The sequence below is a fragment of the Aotus nancymaae genome, unplaced genomic scaffold (genome assembly GCF_030222135.1).
Source record: "Aotus nancymaae isolate 86718 unplaced genomic scaffold, 86718_ANA_hifiasm-v0.15.2.pri h1tg000067l, whole genome shotgun sequence".
Classification (NCBI taxonomy): Eukaryota; Metazoa; Chordata; class Mammalia; order Primates; family Aotidae; genus Aotus; species Aotus nancymaae.
The window spans coordinates 13,584,755-13,607,595 of NW_026988482.1; the positions used below are offsets into that span (position 1 = coordinate 13,584,755).

Sequence of the window (22,841 nt, forward strand, 5' to 3'; positions counted from 1 at the left end):
ACTGAAACCCCTGCCTCATGGGTTCAAGCACTTCTCCTGTCTCAGCCTCCCAAGTAGCTGGGATTACAGGCGCATGCCACCACACCCAGCTCTTTTTTCAATTTTTAGTAGAGATGAGGTTTCTCCATGTTGGCCAAGCTGTTCTCGAACTCCTGACCTCAGGCAATCCTCCTGCCTCAGCCTCCCAAAGTGCTGGGATGACAGGCATGAACCATTACGCCCAGCCTCAATAAAGAGTTTTAATTATACTAAGTCATGTTGTGAGGATTTAATTTGAAGTAGATTTATTTATTTGAAGTACATATAAAAAGCCTTAAAATGTCCATACATTTGAGCAGTAATTTGAGATGGAGGAAATGATTAGATATGTATACAATATCCATTAAAATGTTCTATTTTTATAATAGAGAAAAACTGGACATAATGTATTCAGTGAGAAGGGAATGGTTAATTATGAAATCATTGTTTCATAGATAATTGTCTGTAAACATATAGAAGACTTTCAATGATGTGGGCCAATAAACACAATTTATTACTAAATTAATAAAGTAGGCAGAGAATTATAAGACTTAAAGCATGTTAAAATATATTTCAACACATCTTTAAAAAAAAAAAAGACAGGAATACAGTGGGTACAGTGGCTTATGCCTATAATCCCAGAACTTTGGGAGGCTGAGGCAGGAGGATGGCTTGAGGCCAGGAGTTTGAGACTGTAGCTTAAGCAACATAATAAGACCTCATCTCTCTAACATATATATATATATATATATATATATATATGAATAATACATGCAAAAATGTCAAAATTGGACATTCTAAAATTTCTTTGTCGTGCTCTCTGTAATTGAGGTCAAGCGTTCGCTCCCCTTCCATTGAAATGCTCAACTCCCATCATTCTGTTGGCTTTGAAGATTTTAAAAATGTAAATACAACTCTTCTAGATCACTTCAAATTTTTCCGTCCTTTACAACCCAATGGCGTGATGACTTTTTATCTAAATACATTACAATTCAAATTTTTCCTGCATCCAAATCTACATGGCACAGTGAATTCTTAATTCCTCAATGTGCTAAGAACATTTATCTCTAAAATATTATTATGTTTAATTACCTAAAAGATCAAAAATAAATATAAAAATGCTTAAAACAATGAATTCCTTATGCACTTCGAGGTACTCAAATGTCCTGATAGACTCAATGTTCTCTTTAACGATATTTCTACAGCATTTGTCCTTGTTCAGAATTTGTGGGAAAAAAAATTATTCTAGATCCACTAAAGAGTCTTTCCAAACTCTTGATTATTAAGCAGATATCTGTAACTGTACGGATGTTAACCTGGTTCACCTTTGCATTAAGCCTTGCCATTTTATTTCAGAATTACTAAATTATGGCAGCTTTAAAAATAGTTTTAAGCTTTCAAAAATAATTGTGGCTGTGTATTTAGAATCTCTATAAAGTTATTTTTAGGATTCTAGCAAATCTGTTGTAGACTGTTAACATAAAAAAACAATTCTATTTTTTATTTTATGTCTTCCTCCAAAGCACATACTATAAATATAAATGGGAGTTGTTAGCCTGTAAAGGAGGAGAACTCTTACTTAGAGTTAGTATCTTTATTATGTTCACTTATTGTTATTCCTGGATTACTATTTCCAAGCTTAATACATAGTTTAGCAAGTTATGAAGAGGTTAGGCTGACCTCTGACAAGGATGAAGCCTTCCAGTTACTAAGCACTGTGAGATCTGGTCCGGCACAGCAAGAAATGAAAACTTCAAATGCCATGTGAGATGTGAGAGCAGTCCTAAGGATCTGGAGCTAAACTGGCTTGAATAGCTTTGGAACAAAGTAGAATTTCAGTCCTGGTGGTTGGTGATTAGAAGATGGAACAGGAAATGTTTCCACAGCTAGCTCCAAAAAAAAAGAAAAAAAAAAATCCTTATCCTACTGTCATTATGAACATAGATATCAAGTTTTGTGTATGAACCCAGGATCGAGGTGAAGATGAATGAGGTAGTTCAAAGGCCTGTGCCTCGTTTCTCAGCTTCATTTGACCCTACCACACCTGAGCTCTCAGTGGGTATTCCCCGGGCTTACCCCGCTTTTATTTCCCTTCCTCACATCCCCAGCCTCAACACAAACAGGCACACTTTGCGTTTTTCATTCCTGACTCTGTAATTTGCGCATTTTGTTCTTCCTTCCCTTCCCCCTCGTCACATATAGCCTGGCCTAAATGAGATTTTGTCTGTTCTTCAGCCTTTCCAGACCATCCCCCTCTCTTCAAGAGCTAGGTCACTTCTCATCTCCTCCATGAAGTGATCCTTAGTTCTCACTGATTTCTCCTGTTTCCAAATCTTTATTTTATGCATTGCTAAATGATATGCAGTTTACTATCTAATTATACACTGCCTCAAATAACATACACCTTTATTTTCTCTGCAAGTCAACGGTGAATATCGCTGGCATCTTGCTCTATTATATTCTCCATGGGGCCTAGTATAGTGTAGAAAACATTGAAGATACATGATGTATCAGATGAGCTATGCAAATCGTTTAATGATATTATTGCATAAAATAGTGTATAGTTTTCAAGCATCTTCACAATATGATGTTCTTCCTTTTATAGAGAAAATACTGTCACAGGTCCTAAAAAAATAATTTCGGCAGTGAGCGTGAACCTATCTTTGATTTGCTTTAGTGGTACTTTTCAGCCCTTCTGAATTGACAAGAACAGTTTCAAAAATTCAAGACTTGGATATTAAGTCACATATAACAGCCGAAACAGACTGAAGCAGTTTTGAGTTTCAAAATACCAAAAGTGAATCTTTCTAAATGAATTAGAACAAAAAAGAGAAATGTAACTTTCAGGTCGCCTGACTTTATCCTACTTGTAATTGAAGAGCAAGGTCACAGTCTCGACCATCTGACCTGTTCCCCTGGTGATTCCACACTTAGACAGGTGTCTAGGAGAGGCATTAGTAACTGGAATTCTGTCTCTACAGACATATTTCACAAAGGCTCTATCTCCTAACCCTGACTTTCAATTTAGCTTGTTTCATAGGCCTTAAAAGGCTGCTTCTGAAATCATCGTTTTATCTTTTTCTCTGTTAATTTAAATCCTGGAAAAGATTCAGCCTGACTAGCTTTACAAAGCCTGCTGAGCTGCTCTGAAGAATAGGGTTATGCTGACTTAAAAAAAAAATCTGAGCTCATAATCTTCTTTAGAAATATATAGGAACATCAAACTGATCTACCGTGGAATCATGGAGTTTGATTCAGATGTTTCTAAATTCAATAAGAAGGCCTTTAAATGATGTGGAACTAGCTTCATCCCACACCTTTATTTCCTCTGATATTGCCTATACTGTTTCAGAAGGAGTAAAAGAGAGGAATAATTACTGGCAGATCAATCTTAGTAATTACTGTTTCTCTGATACCTTTGTCAACGCTCCAAATCACTGGGCATTTCCTGAGGGCACACCTTCATACTTGCAAGTGTGGGAAAGCCATAGCCCTTTCGTTTGCTGTATGCCAATTTTCTTCAACCTCGTGAAATTGCACCAATTAAGAATATTATTTGCAGTCTTATTTTTAATCATGATGACATAATTAGAAGAATCTTTATCTAGAAGGTATATTAGAGATCCCTGTGGAAAACAGAGGCCTAGAGAAGTCCAGAGATACACTAAGGCCTTATCTCAAGTCAGAGGCATCTCTGAAGCAGACAGCAATGGGTCCAGAGTGTGAGGTTCTCTCCATTGAATGTGCTGCCTACTGTTGCCCTAGGTTCTTTCAGACAATTTCACATGGGGGTTTGGCTCTTTTAGTTGCATACTAGAGTGTCAGCCACATTTTCTATATTTATTTACCCTTCATGCCTGGCCTTATCACCACAGTTTATAGACAAATCTGATACACCTGTCTCCTGTCTTTCCAGACTGTGCCAGGCTGCCCTGTATTGTCTGATCTTCAAGCTCTCTTGTTATTAGCTTCTAAGATTCCTTCCTTTCTCTGCTTGGCTAAGACACTTCCTCAGGTCCTGAGCCTCTCTTGGGCTTTTATGCAATGTCGCTTTTCCTCTATTGATGAATTATTGTAAAGCTGCCAACAAAATTCTGCTCCTCCACAAAGAATGCCATCCGTATCTCTAGACATCTCTGCGATGTGACATCTGCTTTTCAATAGTGTATGCCAGGCCCCAGCTGGATGCCTTGCCAGTGAATTGGTTAAAGACAAGATGTGGTTCAGTTATTTATACATAAAAAATTCTCATTCTGGAAACTTATTCTGTTGCATTCATCATCAAGTGAGAAAAAGTTACCCTGCTTTCAGTAAAGTAATGTGGCGATAGCATAGGTTAATTCAATATTTAAGGAACAAATTTAAGGCTTATTCTGTTGCACTCAACATCAAATGAGAAAAAGTTACTCTGCTTTCAATAAAGTAATGTGGCAATTGCATAAGTTAATTCAGTATTTAAGGAACAAACTGTAGGCCAAGTTGATTCTTTCTAGGTCGGGTCCAAACAATACTATGGAGTGCCTCGTAAATGCTGGCACTGTGCTTCCTGCCTGCTTGCGCTGACCACTGTCTTATTTTAGACTCCACAAAAGCCTTGGAAGCAACAGGACATAACCCAGGTCTATTCAACTATAAATCTCTATATAATATATCATAAGTTATTTTCGTGGCTCTCTCCAGCTGTAAGCAGGAGTGAGGGGTGGGAGCGGTTTCAGGGATCTCAGTACAGAGCAAATCCAACACTTCGCTGTAGTTTGGCACCACCTGGTGGCAAGTTTCCTGCTCCCACTTAAATGTCCATAAGGGATTCTAGCCTCAGTGATAGGCTGAAACTTCTTGACACCTAACAAGTTAATATGTATCTCACCAACTTGAGCCAAGGAGGTAGGGCCTGTAGAACTCTGGGGACTCCAGGACCCAGTCTTTTTCTTCCCACTCTCTGAAAAGGGGTTGCCTGACATTTCCTGCTCAGCCTTGTCTTGCCCTCCATGAACTCCGAGTCCCTCAACACCCACAACCAGAAAAATAACTATAGGTGGAAGACTGGAGCCAATAGTCAATTGCTTTGAATGGAGGTGGGGAAGGGGATAACTGTATTTACAGCAATGTAATATTATGTCTAAGAGTTTAGCTTCATCGATGAAACCTCATGATTACTTGTACTTCGTTGAATGTATTTGCATATATTTACTAGAAATCTAGCAATATTTCTAAGAACTAATGAAGAAAGCATACGGTAGTAACAGTAATATATATGAAAATATTTTATTGAACAAAATTATCAAAAAAAACTTGACATTAGAAAGTGGGGAATAGTCAATAAAAGAAAAAATCATTGTTATAATGATTACTATACATAAAAATTAACCAAGTGTACATGTGAAAGGCACCATACAAATAATTGAATTAGAAGGTATCAGTCTTTGCTTCTTGTGTACTTGTGATTTTTCAAGGGAGGAGGGATATAACAGATGAGACAAAGCATGAGTAACAAGCAGGGAAATCACATCTCCTAAAACTGAAGTCCTGGAACAACTGAAATACTGAAGCAGACAGTATATTACCCTAATTGGATTTCTGCTTATGAGCTTATAAAAGCTGTGGATTCCTGCTTATGAGCTATCTAATGAACTCTGGAAATTTACACAAGTTAATTTCTCTGAACCTCCATTTCCACACCTATATACGGGGCATAATAATATCCATCTCATTGATTGTTACAAAGATTTAGTGAAAGAATGTAAATATAGAACTCAGTTTAGTACCTGAAAAAGAGTAAATGTAGTTATACAATCAGCTATTGTTGTTGATCTTAAGATTATTAAATCACACCAAATAGTGCTTGGAAAATTGGCATTAGTGTCTCCCGAAAGAGCTTGATTGCCTCTGACACGTCCTCTGTTGCAATATAACTTCGCCTGAACTGGATATCGAGGAAGAAGCCAGTAAGTAAGGCTTTATTTTCCTGCAGCATGGGTATCAAAGACTAAATTTCATCCTCTAATTTTCATAGAGAAGCTTTAGTAAATACAGATGTAAGTCTAGGTAACTCCATATGGATCTGTTTGTTTATGTTGGAAATGTGTGTATGTTCTGCTGCAGGCTAGACCACACTCATTTTTATATTTTTAAAGAATCATTCAAGTCTTGTTAAAATTATTTCTAATAAACTGCTGACAACTTCTTGTTACTATGGTTTCCATTTGTACACATTTCCCCTGTGTCTCTACACTATAAATCTAATAATGTGTTATTTTGGAAAGAGTCTAATATGATAATTCTTACACTTTTTTGGAGTCACTGACCCCAGGTGTCTGCTCAGAATAATGTATATAAAAGCTACAGGTCTAAACCAATTTAAGAATTGAATTAAATCTCTAAGGTCAGTGCCAGCAAGGCATTTAAAGGGAAAGTGCTGCTCAGAACCTTTCCATCTAGCACTTCTGTGAATTAAAAGACATTACTTTCTGGTAGTAATGCAGCCACTGAATCCTCAATATAGAACTTGGTAAGAGAGGTACTCAGAATGGTTACCGATCAGTTCTGCAGGGTGGTCAATCAGAATAAATGCCTTTAGTGATCAAGCAAGTTTCTAGAGGCCCCCACTTATTCTAAGAGTAGACCCATTTCATTGGTTGGCTGTGGAGAGTTGGAGCAGGCACTCCTGACAGAGGTTGTGGTGGTGCAGAATCTGGGTATATTGCAATATTTTAACAATGAGGACAGCTAAATTTGAGCCTTATGTTTACATATAATAACAAATAAATAATTTCATGCTGAAAATCAACTCAAGATACTCTCACAGGTTGCGCATGGTGGCTCATGTTTGTATTCCCAGCACCTTGGGAGGCTGAGGCAGGAGAAAAGGTTGAGCCCAGGAACTTGAGATCAGCCTGGACAACATAGTGAGACCTCGTGATTATATTTTTAATTTTATAAAAATTTGCCAGAGGTGGTGGCACACACCTGTTAGCCCTAGCTACTTGAAAGGCCGAGGCAGGAGAATCTCTTGAGTCCAGGACTTCAGGGTTTCAGTGAGTTCTGATTGCACCACTGTACTCCAGCTGGGTGACAGAGGGAGACTCTCTCTCTCTCTCTCTCTCTCTCTCTCTCTGTCTGTCTATATATATGTGTGTGTGTATGTGTGTGTGTGTGTGTGTGTATTACTCTCTCTCAAATCTAAAAATGTGAGGAAAAAGAATTTTTAATTCTAAAACTTTGAGCTCCACCTTCTTAGTACATGAGTGAAAAAGACAAATAATAAATTTATTTTTGCCTTCACTTTTGGTTCCCTAATATAGTTATTATATCACTCTATAGACTTTCTTTGGGCATCTGTAATTTCCTTGGATTTTACAGCACTTTTTAAAAACAGTGGCATACTAAAGAATTCAGCATCTGGATAAAAAAATAAATAAAATTAAAACACTAATAGTAATGGAGTTATGAACAAGAAAGAAGTTCTTTTATAATAATCCTAACTTTTGTGTTTTAGACTGTACAGTGTTATTTTACTTATATCAACTCTTTTAATCCATGCAACATCCTAGCATAACAGGGCTATTATTCCTACTTTATACATGAAGATGTTAAAGCTCAAGAAATTAATTCAAATTAACTCACCAAGGCTATACAACTAGAAACTGGGAGACAGTATTTATACCCAGGTCTTCTTACTTGAGTTCACTTTCCACTACATTAAAGCACTCTGTAATTCTTGGGATTTTTCTTTGTGTAAGAGGTAAATTAGCAATTATAATGCTTGTTCTTGAGAGTAAAAGAATAAAACATATTATCGTCTTACCGTATTAGCTGTTGTATATATTCATGATAACTTCTTGAACACTGATAACAGAATACTCAAGTGCTGAGACTAATGGGATGTGTGTGATAGAGGTTGTTAGAAACCTGTATCAGTCTGGTCAAGAATTTCATATTTTATTGGCTTACTTTCAAGCAAATAACAACAATTATTGTGTTTAAAACATGTAAGTCAGCATAGTGGCATTAGGAATTTACCATTAAAAACTAATGCAATTGCTACTGGATTGTATAACACCATTTTATATAAGCAGGTTGTGCTAAATAGTCAGAAGATATAAAATTCTTAAAGGCTTGCAAATCATAATATTTTGAAATGGAAAATAAAATTACTTAACAAGAGGAAAAACACTGATTGCTCCATGAGTAGGTCTCAGCAAATTCTATCAACTTATTTCTAAGCATAAATCTTATCAGCAGGTCTGGTATGTCTGATATAGGACACCTATTATGTAAGTCACACTGAAACACTATAGGATTCATGGGATGGAGGGAGGAAATAGACAGTCAAGGAAGAGCTGAGTCAAGAAGTAGGTGAAATCCCCCAAACTCACTGAATGACACTAACAGAAGTAAGGTCCCCTAGCAATATCCTTCAGTCCCTCACTTTACATAAAGAGTGACTGATGCTCAGAGTGCAGAAATCACTTTCTTAAGGTCACACGGTAGGTGAACTTTTCAGAGAAAATGCAGTTTTTAGGAGAAAGACTGTGCAAGCAAATAATATATTTGATGGCAAAGGGAGAAGAGGGAAGAGTAGTCATTGGTCAGCACCTATGAGAGAAATTCTTATCTCCCTTCTCTACCAAGATAGAGGTTGGGATTGTTTTTACTACTACACAGATGAGAAAAAAATGATCTTGGAAGATTTTTCTTTTAATTGCCCAAGGCCACTGGACTCTAAAGTGGCAGAGTGAGAATTCCAACCTTGGTTCTTGTCTCTCTAAGGCCTTTGCTCGTTCCACCCTACCACTGTACTTAACCTAAAACTCAAGCTTAAGATATCCAATTCATGAATAAATGAGTGAGAAACTAGACACTCTAGTGATTCATCCTAGAACCGGTATATGCATAGAACCAAGGAAATATATATAATCAGAACACAGATCAAGAGAAAAGTTTGAAACCATGAAAAAAAAATTTAAAGCCTAAACTGCCTTGCACACTGCTGTACTTTATAGATAGCTAATTCATTCAGAAAACATATATAGTTGGGAGCAAATTAAATTCCTACATTTCTAATTCATTTATCCCTATTTTTTGTGAACATGTCAATAGAACTGCAGATAATCAGAAAGGTTTACAAACATTTGAAGGCTTTTCTTTTCAGCAGGAAAGGAATTTTTTCAGCAGAACAAATAAATGAAGTAATGTAGATAAGTATTTGTTCTGAGTCAAAAACCCCATAGAAGTCAAGTGCTGCACAAAAATTATCAACAGAAATTATTTATACATCCACCTTTAAAATGAATGGCTTCCTTTTGCTTCAAGGCCAAAGATGGAGGTTTGGGTCACAATCACTCATGTTTCACTCTGCTCTGTACCACACATCTAGCAGATAATCACATGGGCCTTGCCGCGTTTTCTTAAATTATGGACTTCATGAAATACAGACTTCTTGGCCTTAGATTTTAAACCTCTTAAAAGTGGCACCATCGACTTAAGGTTCTGTCCCAATAAAAACAAAACAACAACAACAAAAAAAACCAGCTTCAGCCACAGCCACAGTGATGACCTGACAACTTGCTGTTCTTGATGTAAACCCTGTTCTTCTGCTCCCCCTTGCTCGCACCGTTCTCACAACGGTTTCCTCTCTCCAGCTCCCTCCCATGCATATCGCTTTCTAACAAAACACCAACCTATGTCTCCTCAAGAGGCCTTGCCTTCCTTAGTCCAATCAGATCACCTCTCTTCATTTTCTATTCACATGCTTTGCTATCTGGCATTGGAAACACGTAGTGTGAGTCTAAGATAAAGTCAGTGAAGAAGGCGGTATCTATGGAGACCAGGCAAAACCCAGTTCCTTCCACAATCAGACCAATGCAGCAGGGTTGCTCTAAGAAGTGTCTTCGCTATGCCTTCTACTTGAGTGCTCCTGGGGATTCTAAGCTTCTAATTAGCCCTTTTGATGACCGGTTAAACCACTCTCATGTACATTTTTTTTAAAATAGAGACTAAATTTGTCACCATGAGAGAATCTTTCACTTCTGGACATGCTCAGCTCCCAGTTTTAGTGCCTTAAAACAGCCAAGGGTGAAGGAAAAGAGAAGACCTGAGAAATGTGCTTATTGTATTTTCTAAAGCTGGTTATGGCTTATTTATAATCTGCTTTCCAGTGGGGTTCAGACCAAGGCCCATCAAGTCCTTTACCTCCAGCAAGGTCCTACGGTGGGCTCAGACCGCAGTTACCTTTCTCATGCATCATTTACTCATAAGATATTTAGCACCTAATATAAGCAAGGCATTGTGCCAGACACTGAGGTGAGTGATAGAAAAGGAAATGGTAGGTGGGAGGTTTTCAAGATGGCCGATTAGGAGGAAGTCGGGATCGCAGCTCCGAAAGAAGGCGCAGAGGGTGAGTGGACGCCGCATTTCCAGACAGATTTTTACTGACCACAGACCAGGGGATTAACAGGAGGAGGAGCCGCACGGGTCACCAGCGCCGCTGGTTTGAGCGGAGCGGCGCGCCGCTCGGCCTACGCCCTGAGGTGGGGGGCGGCGGATCCCCGTACAGAGCGAGAGAGACTGAATCACCTCTGAGCCAGCAAGGGGAGCTGAAGCAGGGATTCAAGCCAGGACACTCCCGGGCAAGGGCGCGCCACGAATCTCAGAGCCGCTGCTGCTTTGGCTGATGCAGCGGCTCACAGGGCAGCGGATTTTTACTGCCCACAGACCAGGAGATTCACAGGTGGCGAAGCTCCACGGGTTGCCAGCACCGCTGGTTGGACTGGCGCAGCTGCTCTGCCTGCACCCGAGGCAGGGAGCAGCGGCCCCTTGTGCAGAGTGAGCGAGACCAGATCCCCTCTGGGCCAGCAAGGGGAGCTGAGGCAGGGACTCAACCCAAGAGATTCCTGGGCAAAGAGGACGCCTCCGGAAACAGGGCTGAACACGGGACGGTCCAGCTCTGTGGAGGAGGGGCGTCACCCACCGGGAAACACCCTGCAGTTCCCAGGACAATTTGCCCACAGCAGCTCAACGAAGCCTCTGCAGGCTGAGTGTGACTAGGCTGCCACCTTGTGGGCAGGGAAAACCATTGCAACAGCGGAAAATCATAACGCCCTAATTCCCTGGGACAGACCACCTAGGGGGAAGAAAAGGGGATTTATGAGTTCAGCTACTGCAGACTTAAAATTACCAAAATCAGAAAGACAGCAACTACAAAGTCGATAGGTGGATAAATCCACAAAGATGGGAAGAAACCAGTGCAAAAAGCATGAAAACACCCAAAACCAGAACACCTCTCCTCCTACAAGGGAGCACAACTCCTCACCAGCAAGGGAACAAGACTGGATGGAGAATGAGTGTGATGAAATGACAGAATCAGCTTTCAGAAAGTGGATAATAAGAAACTTCCGTGAGCTAAAAGAACATGTTCTAACCCAATGCAAAGAAACTAAGAACCTTGAAAAAAGACTTGACGAAATGTTAACGAGAATGGACAACTTAGAGAGGAATATGAGCGAATTGATGGAGCTGAAAAACACAACACGAGAACTTCGCGAAGCATGCACAAGTTTCAACAGCCGAATTGACCAAGCAGAAGAAAGGATATCAGAGGTCGAAGATCAACTCAATGAAATAAAACGAGAAGGCAAGATTAGAGAAAACAGGGTAAAAAGGAATGAACAGAGTCAACAAGAAATATGGGACTATGTGAAAAGACCTAATCTACGTTTGATAGGTGTACCTGAATGTGACGAAGAGAATGCATCCAAGCTGGAAAATACTCTTCAGGATATTATCCAGGAAAACTTCCCCAACCTAGCAAGGCAGGCCAATATTCAAGTCCAGGAAATACAGAGAACACCACAAAGATATTCCTCTAGAAGAGCAACCCCAAGGCACATAATCGTCAGATTCGCCAGGGTTGAAATGAAGGAGAAAATACTAAGGGCAGCCAGAGAGAAAGGTCGGGTTACCCACAAAGGGAAGCCCATCAGACTTACAGCAGATCTCTCAGCAGAAACCCTACAGGCCAGAAGGGAGTGGGGGCTGATATTCAACATCCTTAAAGAAAAGAACTTTCAACCCAGAATTTCATATCCAGCCAAACTAAGCTTCATAAGTGAAGGAAAAATAAAATCCTTTGAGAACAAGCAAGCACTCAGAGATTTCATCACCACCAGACCAGCTTTACAAGAGCTCCTGAAGGACGCACTACACATAGAAAAATACAACCAGTACCAGCCACTCCAAAAATGCACGAAATGGTAAAGAGCATCAACACAATGAAGAATCTGCATCAACCAATGGGAAAAACAGCCAGCTAGCATCAAAATGGCAGGATCAAATTCACACATAACAATATTAACCCTAAATGTAAACGGACTAAATGCCCCAATCAAAAGACACAGATTGGCAAATTGGATAAAAAGCCAAACCCATCAGTGTGCTGTATCCAGGAAACCCACCTCACAAGCAAGGATACACAAAGGCTCAAAATAAAGGGATGGAGGAAGATTTACCAAGCAAATGGAGAACAAAAAAAAGCAGGAGTTGCAATTCTCATCTCTGATAAAATAGACTTTAAAGCAACAAAGATCAAAAGAGACAAAGAAGGACATTACATAATGGTAAAAGGATCAATGCAACAAGAAGAGCTAACGATCCTAAATATATATGCACCTAATACAGGAGCACCTAGATACATAAGGCAAGTTCTTAAAGACTTACAAAGAGACCTAGACTCCCACACAATAATAGTGGGAGACTTCAACACCCCATTGTCAATATTAGACAGATCAACGAGACAGAAAATTAACAAGGATATCCAGGACTTGAACTCAGACCTGGACCAAGCAAACCTAATAGACATTTGCAGAACTCTCTACCCCAAATCCACAGAATATACATTCTTCTCAGCACCACATCAACCTACTCTAAAATTGACCACATAATTGGAAGTAAATCACTCCTCAGCAAATGCAAAAGAACGGAAACCATAACAAACAGTCTCTCAGACCACAGTGCAATCAAGTTAGAACTCAGAATTCAGAAGCCAACCCAGAACCGCACAGCCTCATGGAAATTGAACAACTTTCTCCTGAATGTTGACTGGATAAACACTGAAATGAAGGCAGAAATAAAGATATTCTTCGAAACCAACGAGAAAGAAGACACCACATACCAGAATCTCTGGGACACATTTAAAGCAGTCTCTAGAGGAAAATATATAGCAATAGGTGCCCACATGAGAAGAAAGGAGAGATCCAAAATTGACACTCTATCATCAAAATTGAAAGAGCTAGAGGAGCAAGATCAAAAAAACTCAAAACCTAGCAGAAGACAAGAAATAACTAAGATCAAAGCAGAATTGAAGGAGATAGAGACACGAAAAACCCTTCAAAAAATCAATAAATCCAGGAGCTGGTTTTTTGAAAAGATCAACAAAATAGACAGACCACTAGCCAGACTAATAAAAAAGAAAAGAGAGAATAACCAAATAGATGCAGTAAAAAATGATAAAGGGGATATCACCACAGATGCCAGAGAAATTCAAACCATCATCAGAGATTATTACAAACAACTCTATGCACATAAACTAGAAAACCTGGAAGAAATGGATAAATTCCTGGACAGTTGCCTCCTCCCAAGTCTAAACCAGGAAGAAGTCGAAACCCTGAATAGACCAATAACAAGGTCTGAAGTCGAGGCAGCAATTAAGAGCCTACCACCCAAAAAAAGCCCAGGTCCAGATGGGTTCACAGCCGAATTCTACCAGACATACAAAGAGGAACTGGTACCATTCCTACTGAAACTATTTCAAATAATCCAAAAAGAAGGAATCCTTCCCAAATCATTTTATGAGACCAACATCATCCTAATACCAAAACCCGGCAGAGACTCAACAAGAAAAGAAAATTACAGGCCAATATCCATGATGAACATAGATGCAAAAATCTTCAATAAAATACTGGCAAGCCGATTGCAACAGCATATCAAAAAGCTTATCCACCATGATCAAGTAGGATTCATCCCAGGGATGCAAGGCTGGTTCAATATACGCAAGTCTACAAATGTAATTCACCACATAAACAGAACCAAAGATAAAAACCACATGATTATCTCAATTGATGCAGAGAAGGCCTTCGACAAAATTCAACAGCCCTTTATGCTAAAAACTCTCAATAAACTAGGTATCGATGGAATGTACCTCAAAATAATAAAAGCTATTTATGACAAACCAACAGCCAATATCATACTGAATGGGCAAAAACTGGAAGCATTCCCTTTGAAATTGGGCACTAGACAAGGATGCCCTCTCTCACCACTCCTGTTCAATATAGTACTGGAAGTTCTAGCCAGAGCAATCAGACAAGAAAAAGAAATAAAGGGTATTCAATTAGGAAAGGAGGAAGTCAAATTGTCTCTATTTGCAGACGACATGATTGTATATCTAGAAGACCCTATCATCTCAGCCCAAAATCTCCTGAAACTGATAAGCAACTTCAGCAAAGTCTCAGGATACAAAATCAATGTGCAAAAATCACAAGCATTCCTATACACCAATAATAGACTTAAAGAGACCCAAATCAAGAACGAACTGCCATTCACAATTGCTACAAAGAGAATAAAATACCTAGGAATACAATTAACAAGGAACGTAAAGGACCTCTTCAAGGAGAACTACAAACCACTGCTCAATGAAATAAGAGAGGACACAAACAGATGGAGAAACATTCCATGTTCGTGGTTAGGAAGAATTAATATCGTGAAAATGGCCATACTGCCCAAAGTAATTTACAGATTCAACGCTATCCCCATCAAGCTACCAATGACCTTCTTCACAGAACTGGAAAAAAACACCTTAAACTTCATATGGAACCAAAAGAGAGCCCGCATAGCCAAGTCAATTCTAAGCAAAAAGAACAAAGCAGGAGGCATCACACTACCGGACTTCAAACTCTACTACAAGGCTACGGTAATCAAAACAGCATGGTACTGGTACCAAAACAGAGATATAGACCAATGGAACAGAACAGAGGCGTCGGAGGCAACACAACATATCTACAACCACCCGATCTTTGACAAACCTGATAAAAACAAGCAATGGGGAAAGGATTCCCTGTTCAATAAGTGGTGTTGGGAAAACTGGCTAACCATATGCAGAAAGCAGAAACTCGACCCCTTCCTGACACCTTACACTAAAATTGACTCCAGATGGATTAAAGACTTAAACATAAGGCCTAACACCATAAAAACACTAGAAGGAAACCTAGGCAAAACCATTCAGGACATAGGCGTAGGCAAGGACTTTATGACCAAAACACCAAAAGCATTGGCAACAAAAGCCAAAATAGACAAATGGGACCTAATCAAACTCCACAGCTTCTGCACGGCAAAAGAAACCATCAATAGAGTGAATCGGCAACCAACAGAATGGGAAAAAATTTTTGCAGCCTACCCATCTGACAAAGGGCTGATATCCAGAATTTACAATGAGCTAAAAAAGATTTACAAGAAAAAAACAAACAAGCCCATTCAAAAATGGGCGAAGGATATGAACAGATACTTTACAAAAGAAGACATACAAGAGGCCAACAAACATATGAAAAAATGCTCATCATCACTGGTCATTAGAGAAATGCAAATCAAAACTACATTGAGATACCATCTCACGCCAGTTAGAATGGCGATCATTAAAAAATCTGGAGAAAATAGATGCTGGAGAGGATGTGGAGAAATAGGAACACTTTTACACTGTTGGTGGGAGTGTAAATTAGTTCAACCACTGTGGGAAACAGTGTGGCGATTCCTCAAGGACCTAGAAATAGAAATTCCATTTGACCCAGCAATCCCATTACTGGGTATATATATCCAAAGGATTATAAATCGTTCTACTATAAGGACACATGTACACGAATGTTCATTGCAGCACAGTTTACAATAGCAAAGACCTGGAACCAACCCAAATGCCCATCGATGATAGACTGGACAGGAAAAATGTGGCACATATACACCATGGAATATTATGCAGCCATTAAAAATGAGGAGTTCGCGTCCTTTGTAGGGACATGGATGAACCTGGAAACCATCATTCTCAGCAAACTGACACAAGAACACAAAACCAAACACCACATGTTCTCACTCATAGGAGGGTGTTGAACAAGGAGATCACATGGACACAGGGAGGGGAGCACTATACACGGGGGTCTGTTGCGGGGGAGTGGGGGGGACAGCGCGGGGGGGGAGTTGGGGAGGGATAGCATGGGGAGAAATGCCAGATATGGGTGAGGGGGAGGGAGGCAGCAAATCACACTGCCATGAATGCACCTATGCAACAACTTTGCATGTTTTTCACATGTACCCCAAAACCTAAAATGCAATAAAAAAAAAAAAGAAAAAAGAAAAGGAAATGGTATAGCTGGAAGTGGCAATAGAAAGTCCACCATGTTGAGAGTTAAAGGAATTGTAATTATTTTCTGCACAAGCCTGTCACATTACAGATGGAGAATCTTTTTTTTTTTTTTTTTTTTTTTTGCCACAGTACCTAGTATCAGTGGTTTAGCCAGAAAAATTACTTAAAAGTGACTACTCTTGTTACTCTGTTTTGCTACAGGCTATGTAGACAATAAAAATAGATTAGGCAGGGGAAAAAAATCTCCGTTAGGACAGATAGCCCTGGATACCTGGATACTCTTATCTAGTTCAAAATTCTAGAATTATAATTGCTCCCCGTTCAACTTGGGCCTGATAGAGTAAACCGACATTCTGTCTAAAGTTGTTTTATCAGTGTTGTCTTGTTGATGAAGACTGCATCCATTTCACAAAGCTCTGTTAGAATAAATCCTCTCATTTTGGAGAGGAGATGATATCTTTGTTATTTGCACCTATCTTTGTTGGTGTCCCCTGGAGCATATTTCGAACCACCTGGTTCTGGGTATTAGAATCCAATCTTATTTGTCTACTGCTGCCAGCATCTCCAGACTTGTCACAGGTCCTGGTAAACTGGCATTTGCAAAGTGCGTCCTCCTTATCCTAGCCACAGATTCTTCTTTTCTGCTGGCTTCTTTTCCTCCTATCATTGTTTCTTTCTTAGGGTTATGGGAACTTTTAGTTGTTCACCATGCGGGATGCATAGGAATTTGAGATGCAACCCTCTTGTTCATCTTCCCAAGCTCCTCACCCAGTTGTTGCTCCTCTACCATCCTAAGATCATGCAGGATGCTCCACAGGACCCATACTTCTCCTAGCAGGAGAAACAAAAAACAAAACACAAAAACAAAAACAAAACCTCTGTTCCAGAATCCCCTCAAACTTCTCCAAGGGTCTCCATCTTCCCTTTATCTCCAAAGCATGGTCTCAAGCAAAGGAAAGAGGGGCTGAGCATTTCATGGAGACTCAGTACACCTCAGCTCGACTCATAGCTCCTCTAATGCTATTTCCTGCCCATTAGTCACAAAATTGTCTCCTTTGGTGTCACATGGTTCTGACTCACTACGATAAGTACATACAGAAGCTGATAATTCCTCACCTGGCCGCCATTACAATGATGGTCTGAGCCATCATCATCCTTCACCTGTGTTATTGTGACCTCACTGGTCTATCTGCTTCCTCTCCTGGTTCTCTAGAATTGATATCCAGAACAGCAGCCATGTGATCCCTTTAAAATGCAAGTTATATAGCATCACTCTTCTGTTCCGCAAAATCCTTCATTGGTTTTCCCTGCATTCTTAATAAAATCCAGGAAGCCCTATATTATCTGTCCTTCCTGCCTTCTCTCTAACACTCTGCTCTAGCCACCTTTTGCCTCAGACCTTTGTACAAGCTGTCCCTCTTGCTTAGATTCCAGATATCTTTTTCCTCAGTACCTTCAGGTCTGGTCGACTACCACGCATCTGTGTGACCTCCTTCCCTCATGATCGTACATAGAGTAGCAACCCTACGTCCTCTGTGACACTCTTCTCCTTCTCTCTGCTTCTTCTTCCCATGGCATTTATTATCACCTGACATAATATTTGTTTATGTGCTGATCTACGTTCCATTCCACCCACCGGAACATAAACTCCATGAGAACACATTATTTTGTTTGCTACTGTATACCCAGTGTCTGGCACTTTATAGATACTCAACAAACGATTGTAGGATGAGTGAATGAATGAATGAATGAATGAACTCTAAATTGAGAGTTCACCAAACTTTGGAAATAAAAATAAAAATAAATCAATGAAACTCACAAGAAGCCTGCATTGGGTTTCAAAACTATTTTTTCTGCTGTGCACTTTTAAAGGTTCATTTTTCAGTTCAAAGCTGAGCATTGATTTCTTTGTTCTGGGTTGCTTCTGCCAGGGAAGCTCTGAGGCTTGAAAGATACTGGCTCAATTGGTAGAAGGCTCTGGAACAAGGGAAAAACCAGGTAAAACATTCTCTTTTTATAAAAATCCTCAAATTGTATTCCTCTGCCTAAGAATATTGTAATAAGGATTTAAATGGTTTTGGTCTTACTTTGCCTAGACACTTACATTCTTAGTCTTGCCTTGAATTGCTTAAATATTAAGAGGGTAATCAGCTTGTCTTTTAGGGTAAAGTTATGCAAAAAGAGCAAACCTGCCAAAATTTTCTGAAGAACACAGTGGAACCGAGATCCGAAACGTCTGGTAAGGACATTTGAACAGGAGACTGCTGTGTTTGCTCTGCTTTCAAAAGTTGGATAACAGGCTTTAATAGTGAAACAGGGAATACATAACTGGACACAATGGATCAAATGAATAGAATGAGTGTCATCAAATGATGATTAGGATATTTTTAGAGACCACAAATTCAATAATGGTTTATACCTGGTTTGCAAGGTGGCAGTCCACAGTTGCCAGTCCTCAAGCACACTTTATTTAGCCTATATTTATTAAAGAAAACATTTCACATGTAAATCCTGATCTCAATTTTCCTTTAGAAGTAGAAGGTCCCAGCCGGGCGCGGTGGCTCTCACCTGTAGTCCCAGCACTTTGGGAGGCCGAGGCGGGCAGATCACGAGGTCAGGAGATCAGACCATCCTGGCCAACATGGTGAAACCCCATCTCTACTAGAAATATAAAAATTAGCTGGGCGTGGTGGCGTGCGCCTGTAATCCCAGCTACTCAGGAGGCTGAGGCAGGAGAATTGCTTGAACCCGGGAGGCAGAGGTTGCGGTGAGCCGAGATCCCGCCACTGCACTCCAGCCTGGTGCCTGGCCACAGAGCAAGATTCTATCTCAAAAAAAAAAAAAAAAAAAAAAAAAAAAGGTAGAAGCTCTGCCACACTTGCTTGTTAAGAAAAAAATATCCAGACCTTGGAAATAAGACAAAGGGATTACTGCATGTTCTTTCAATCATAATAGAACATTTTATAAAAAATCTGCTGCTATGCTTTGGATATGTCCCCAAATTTCATGCGTTGGAAACGTAATCCCCAAATTTGTATGTTGATAACTTTTGGGGACGAGGCCTTCGGGAGATAATTAGGATGAGATAATGTCACTAGGGTTGGGCCCCCAGGATGGGATTGGTGGTTTTATAAGAAGAGCAAGAGTCCTGAGCTGACCTGCTCTTGTCCTTTCACCATGTGATGTTCTCTGCCCTGTTATGATGCAGAGGTTCTCAACAGATGCAACCCCTCAGTCTTAGACTTCCCTGTCTCCAGAACTGTAAGAAATAAATTTCTTTTATTTATATATTCTCAAATCTGTGGCATTCTGTTATAGCAACAGAAAATGGACTAAGATACCTGCCTAAGATTCATACAGTTGTCTAGGCCCTAGACAATCTTGGCCCTAGACTCTAGTGATAAAATATTGTTAGATTTACTGTGTACTGTTGATTAGAGCTAAAAGTCTATAAACTTAGATACCAACTTGTAGAAGATTGAGTGATTGCAAATTATTTTTGTACAATAGAATAAATAACTCCATAGATAACAGTTTTGTCTCCTTGTAGGGTACTAGCCAGTTTTTTAACTTACTTTATCTTCTTTCAGTATTCTTATTTCTGTTGACTATATAAATATGCCAGCCTCTCATTTTCTCCTTTGAACCAGCTGGCATCTTAGTAAATGCTTATTATGAGTTAAATCAATCTTTGACATGTTCACTATATATTTGTAAGACATTCATGTTTTCATCTTTTGGAAAATTGTATTTGGACCTGCTTCACATTCCTAAATGGCAACCAATGGCTAGCATAATCACTAGCTACTCCCATTAAACAGGGGCAGCTCTCCAATTCAACACAATTTCCTCCTCCCACTCCTGACAATCTTATTTCCAGTTCTCATTCATGTGTCCTTCCTGAATTCGGTGAACCTTTGATTTCCTAACATCTGATTTATACCTTGAGGTTTTAGTAGAGCAGTGGTTCTTACTCTTGAACATGTATCAGAATCTCCAGGAAAGCTTATTAAAACACAGATTGCTTGGCTACACCCAAGAGTATCTGACTTAGTAGGCCTGGGGTAAGACTCAAGAATTTGCATTTCTAACAATTTCTCAGGTGATGCCGATGTTGCTAGTGCAGGAACCACATTTGGAGAATCATTGTTGTAGTAATGATAGGATTTGAACTTGGTCTTGGTAGATGAGAAGGCATTTTCCACTGTAACAATTTGATACATTGAATGCAAGACATAGTAAAGTAAGATTTATTTTTTAAAAAAATTTAAGGCCAGTTACAGTGGCTCATGCCCATAATCCCAGTACTTTGGGAGACTGAGGTGAATGGATTGCTCCAGCTCAAGTTCAAGACCAGCCTGGGCAACATGGTGAAACCCTGTCTCTATCAAAAATACAAAAATTATCTGGGTATGGTGGTGCATGCTTGTAGTCCCAGCTACTTGAGAGGCTGAGGTGGAAGGATGGCTTGAGCCCAGGAGGCAGAGGTTGCAGTAAGCCAAGATTGCACCACTGTACTTTGACCTGGGTGACAGAGCCAGACCCTGACTCAAAAATAAAATAAAATAAATATAATAAAAAATAAAAAAACTTAAGATGTGAATTACAATACAATAGATAATTAATAGCATTTCTCATGATGCCTACCCTAACTGCTGATGATATTAAAAACAGTAAGAATAATTATTGTAAATTTATTGAAAAGTCAAGATCTAGTTCGATGACTACATTTTTTGTTTGTCTACATTTTAACTTCTTTGAAGGCAAGGAAGTCCTAGTACCCACCTCAGTGCAGTGTCTAACATAGGCTCATGCTATGGACCTGGCAAACACCCAATGACTTATAATGATACATTTCTATGTATTCTTGTGGTTTCCAAAGCCTTTTATATTCATTATCTCATTCAATATATGCAACAATCCTGTGAGGTGAATAGGATATGTGTATTGCTCTACTTTACAGATAAATAAGCTAGAACTTAGAGGCCTGATGTGTTGTTCCCTAGGATACAAAGCAAATATATGGCAAAGCCAGGGCTGGCACTTATCTTTAGTCTTGCTCACCAGGATTATTTACTGACACACAATGAAGACTAGATTAAAAATGCCATGAGGATTTAGGATAAACTAAAAGATTCTTAAAATGCAATTGTACCCATAATATATTACTCACAAATAACAGAAAGCATCTATTTTACACACACACACACACACACACACACACACACAAAAGCATACACACACACAATTATTTACGCACAGCAGTCTGGTAGTGAATACTTCGAATAAGATAAAAATATAGACTCTATTGCACCCAATAAGTCAGCATCAGATTGCAAGGAGGCTGCTAAACTTTCTGGAATTTAAAATTTTGAAAAGAGGAAGACGTTGTGTGGAAAGTGGGTAAATGCTGGAGTCAAACAAATCTTCATTCTGTCATTGACAAACTATGATGATATCTTGAAAAATCACCTTAATTCTATGAATGTTAAATCCCTTTCCTGTAAAATAAATTATATGTATATACTAAAACTTTAAGCTCTAATAAGGATTAAGCAAAAATATATGTAAAATTAGTCCAGGGCCTTGAGTAGTGAGAGTGCACAATAAGAGCTCATTCCTACCCTAATTTATTGAAAGGGCAAAAGGATATGCCGGGACTGTCAGGATTTGAACATTAAGGAACATATTGGCTGAAGAGCTATTGCTCATTCCCACTAAATCCTCACAATTTTACTGAATTGTTCATGCACCAAACCACAGCATATTCCAGAAAAAGCAAATACAAGCATATTATTGCAACACTAATACAATTTTCCATTGACTACTACACTAAAAAATCACCAGCATGTATTAGCATCATGGCGGGTGATTTAAATGGATGTCAGGTGAAACATATTGTATTTCCATTTGACTGTTTTGCAGGCAGGAATCAATGAGAAAGAACAAGTTAACCATTTGAGCTACAAAGGGGGAAAAAAAGAGAAAATGGGATAAATCGCATTCACCCTGGATGCAGAAATGTACAAATGTAAGTGGCATGAAAGGAAATATACATAATTATAGTGTGCACAGAACTGGGAACAAATGGAAAGAGTGACTGTCTTGACTGAGAAGGAGAAGAAACATCGGAGAAACTGGCTACTCTGCATTCCAGGCACAGGCAGATTTCATCTGCAAACAGTGCCCTGGCCAGACTTGCCAGTTATGGTGTATGACAAAGCAGAAAACAAATGCACCGATTAAAGTGCTGAATTCATCCTCAGACTCAAATACGACTTACAGCAGAAAAAGAGGCTGCCTCAACTGGAGATGGCAATCTGACATTTTTATGCAGTCAGGCTAGGATAGATGGCATACCTGGAGTATCTAAATTCATTTTCCCTTGTGTAAACAAATGCTCATAAACTGTGAAGTGAGTAAT

The 22,841-nt window shown here is 39.3% G+C and overlaps 1 protein-coding gene and 1 long non-coding RNA gene across 3 annotated transcripts in view; one reads left to right on the forward strand and one right to left on the reverse strand.

Annotated features, from left to right (window-relative positions):
* The window catches only part of FGF12 (fibroblast growth factor 12), a 587,631-nt gene that overhangs the window by 438,156 nt on the left and 126,634 nt on the right, over window positions 1–22,841 (reverse strand). The gene's annotated exons all lie outside the window — the stretch shown is intronic.
* Window positions 1–22,841, forward strand: part of LOC135270799 (uncharacterized) — a 41,658-nt gene that overhangs the window by 4,162 nt on the left and 14,655 nt on the right. The window contains exon 2 of the long non-coding RNA XR_010338945.1: window positions 18,349–18,415. This is a non-coding gene — a long non-coding RNA (uncharacterized LOC135270799). The remainder of the gene's footprint in view (window positions 1–18,348; window positions 18,416–22,841) is intronic.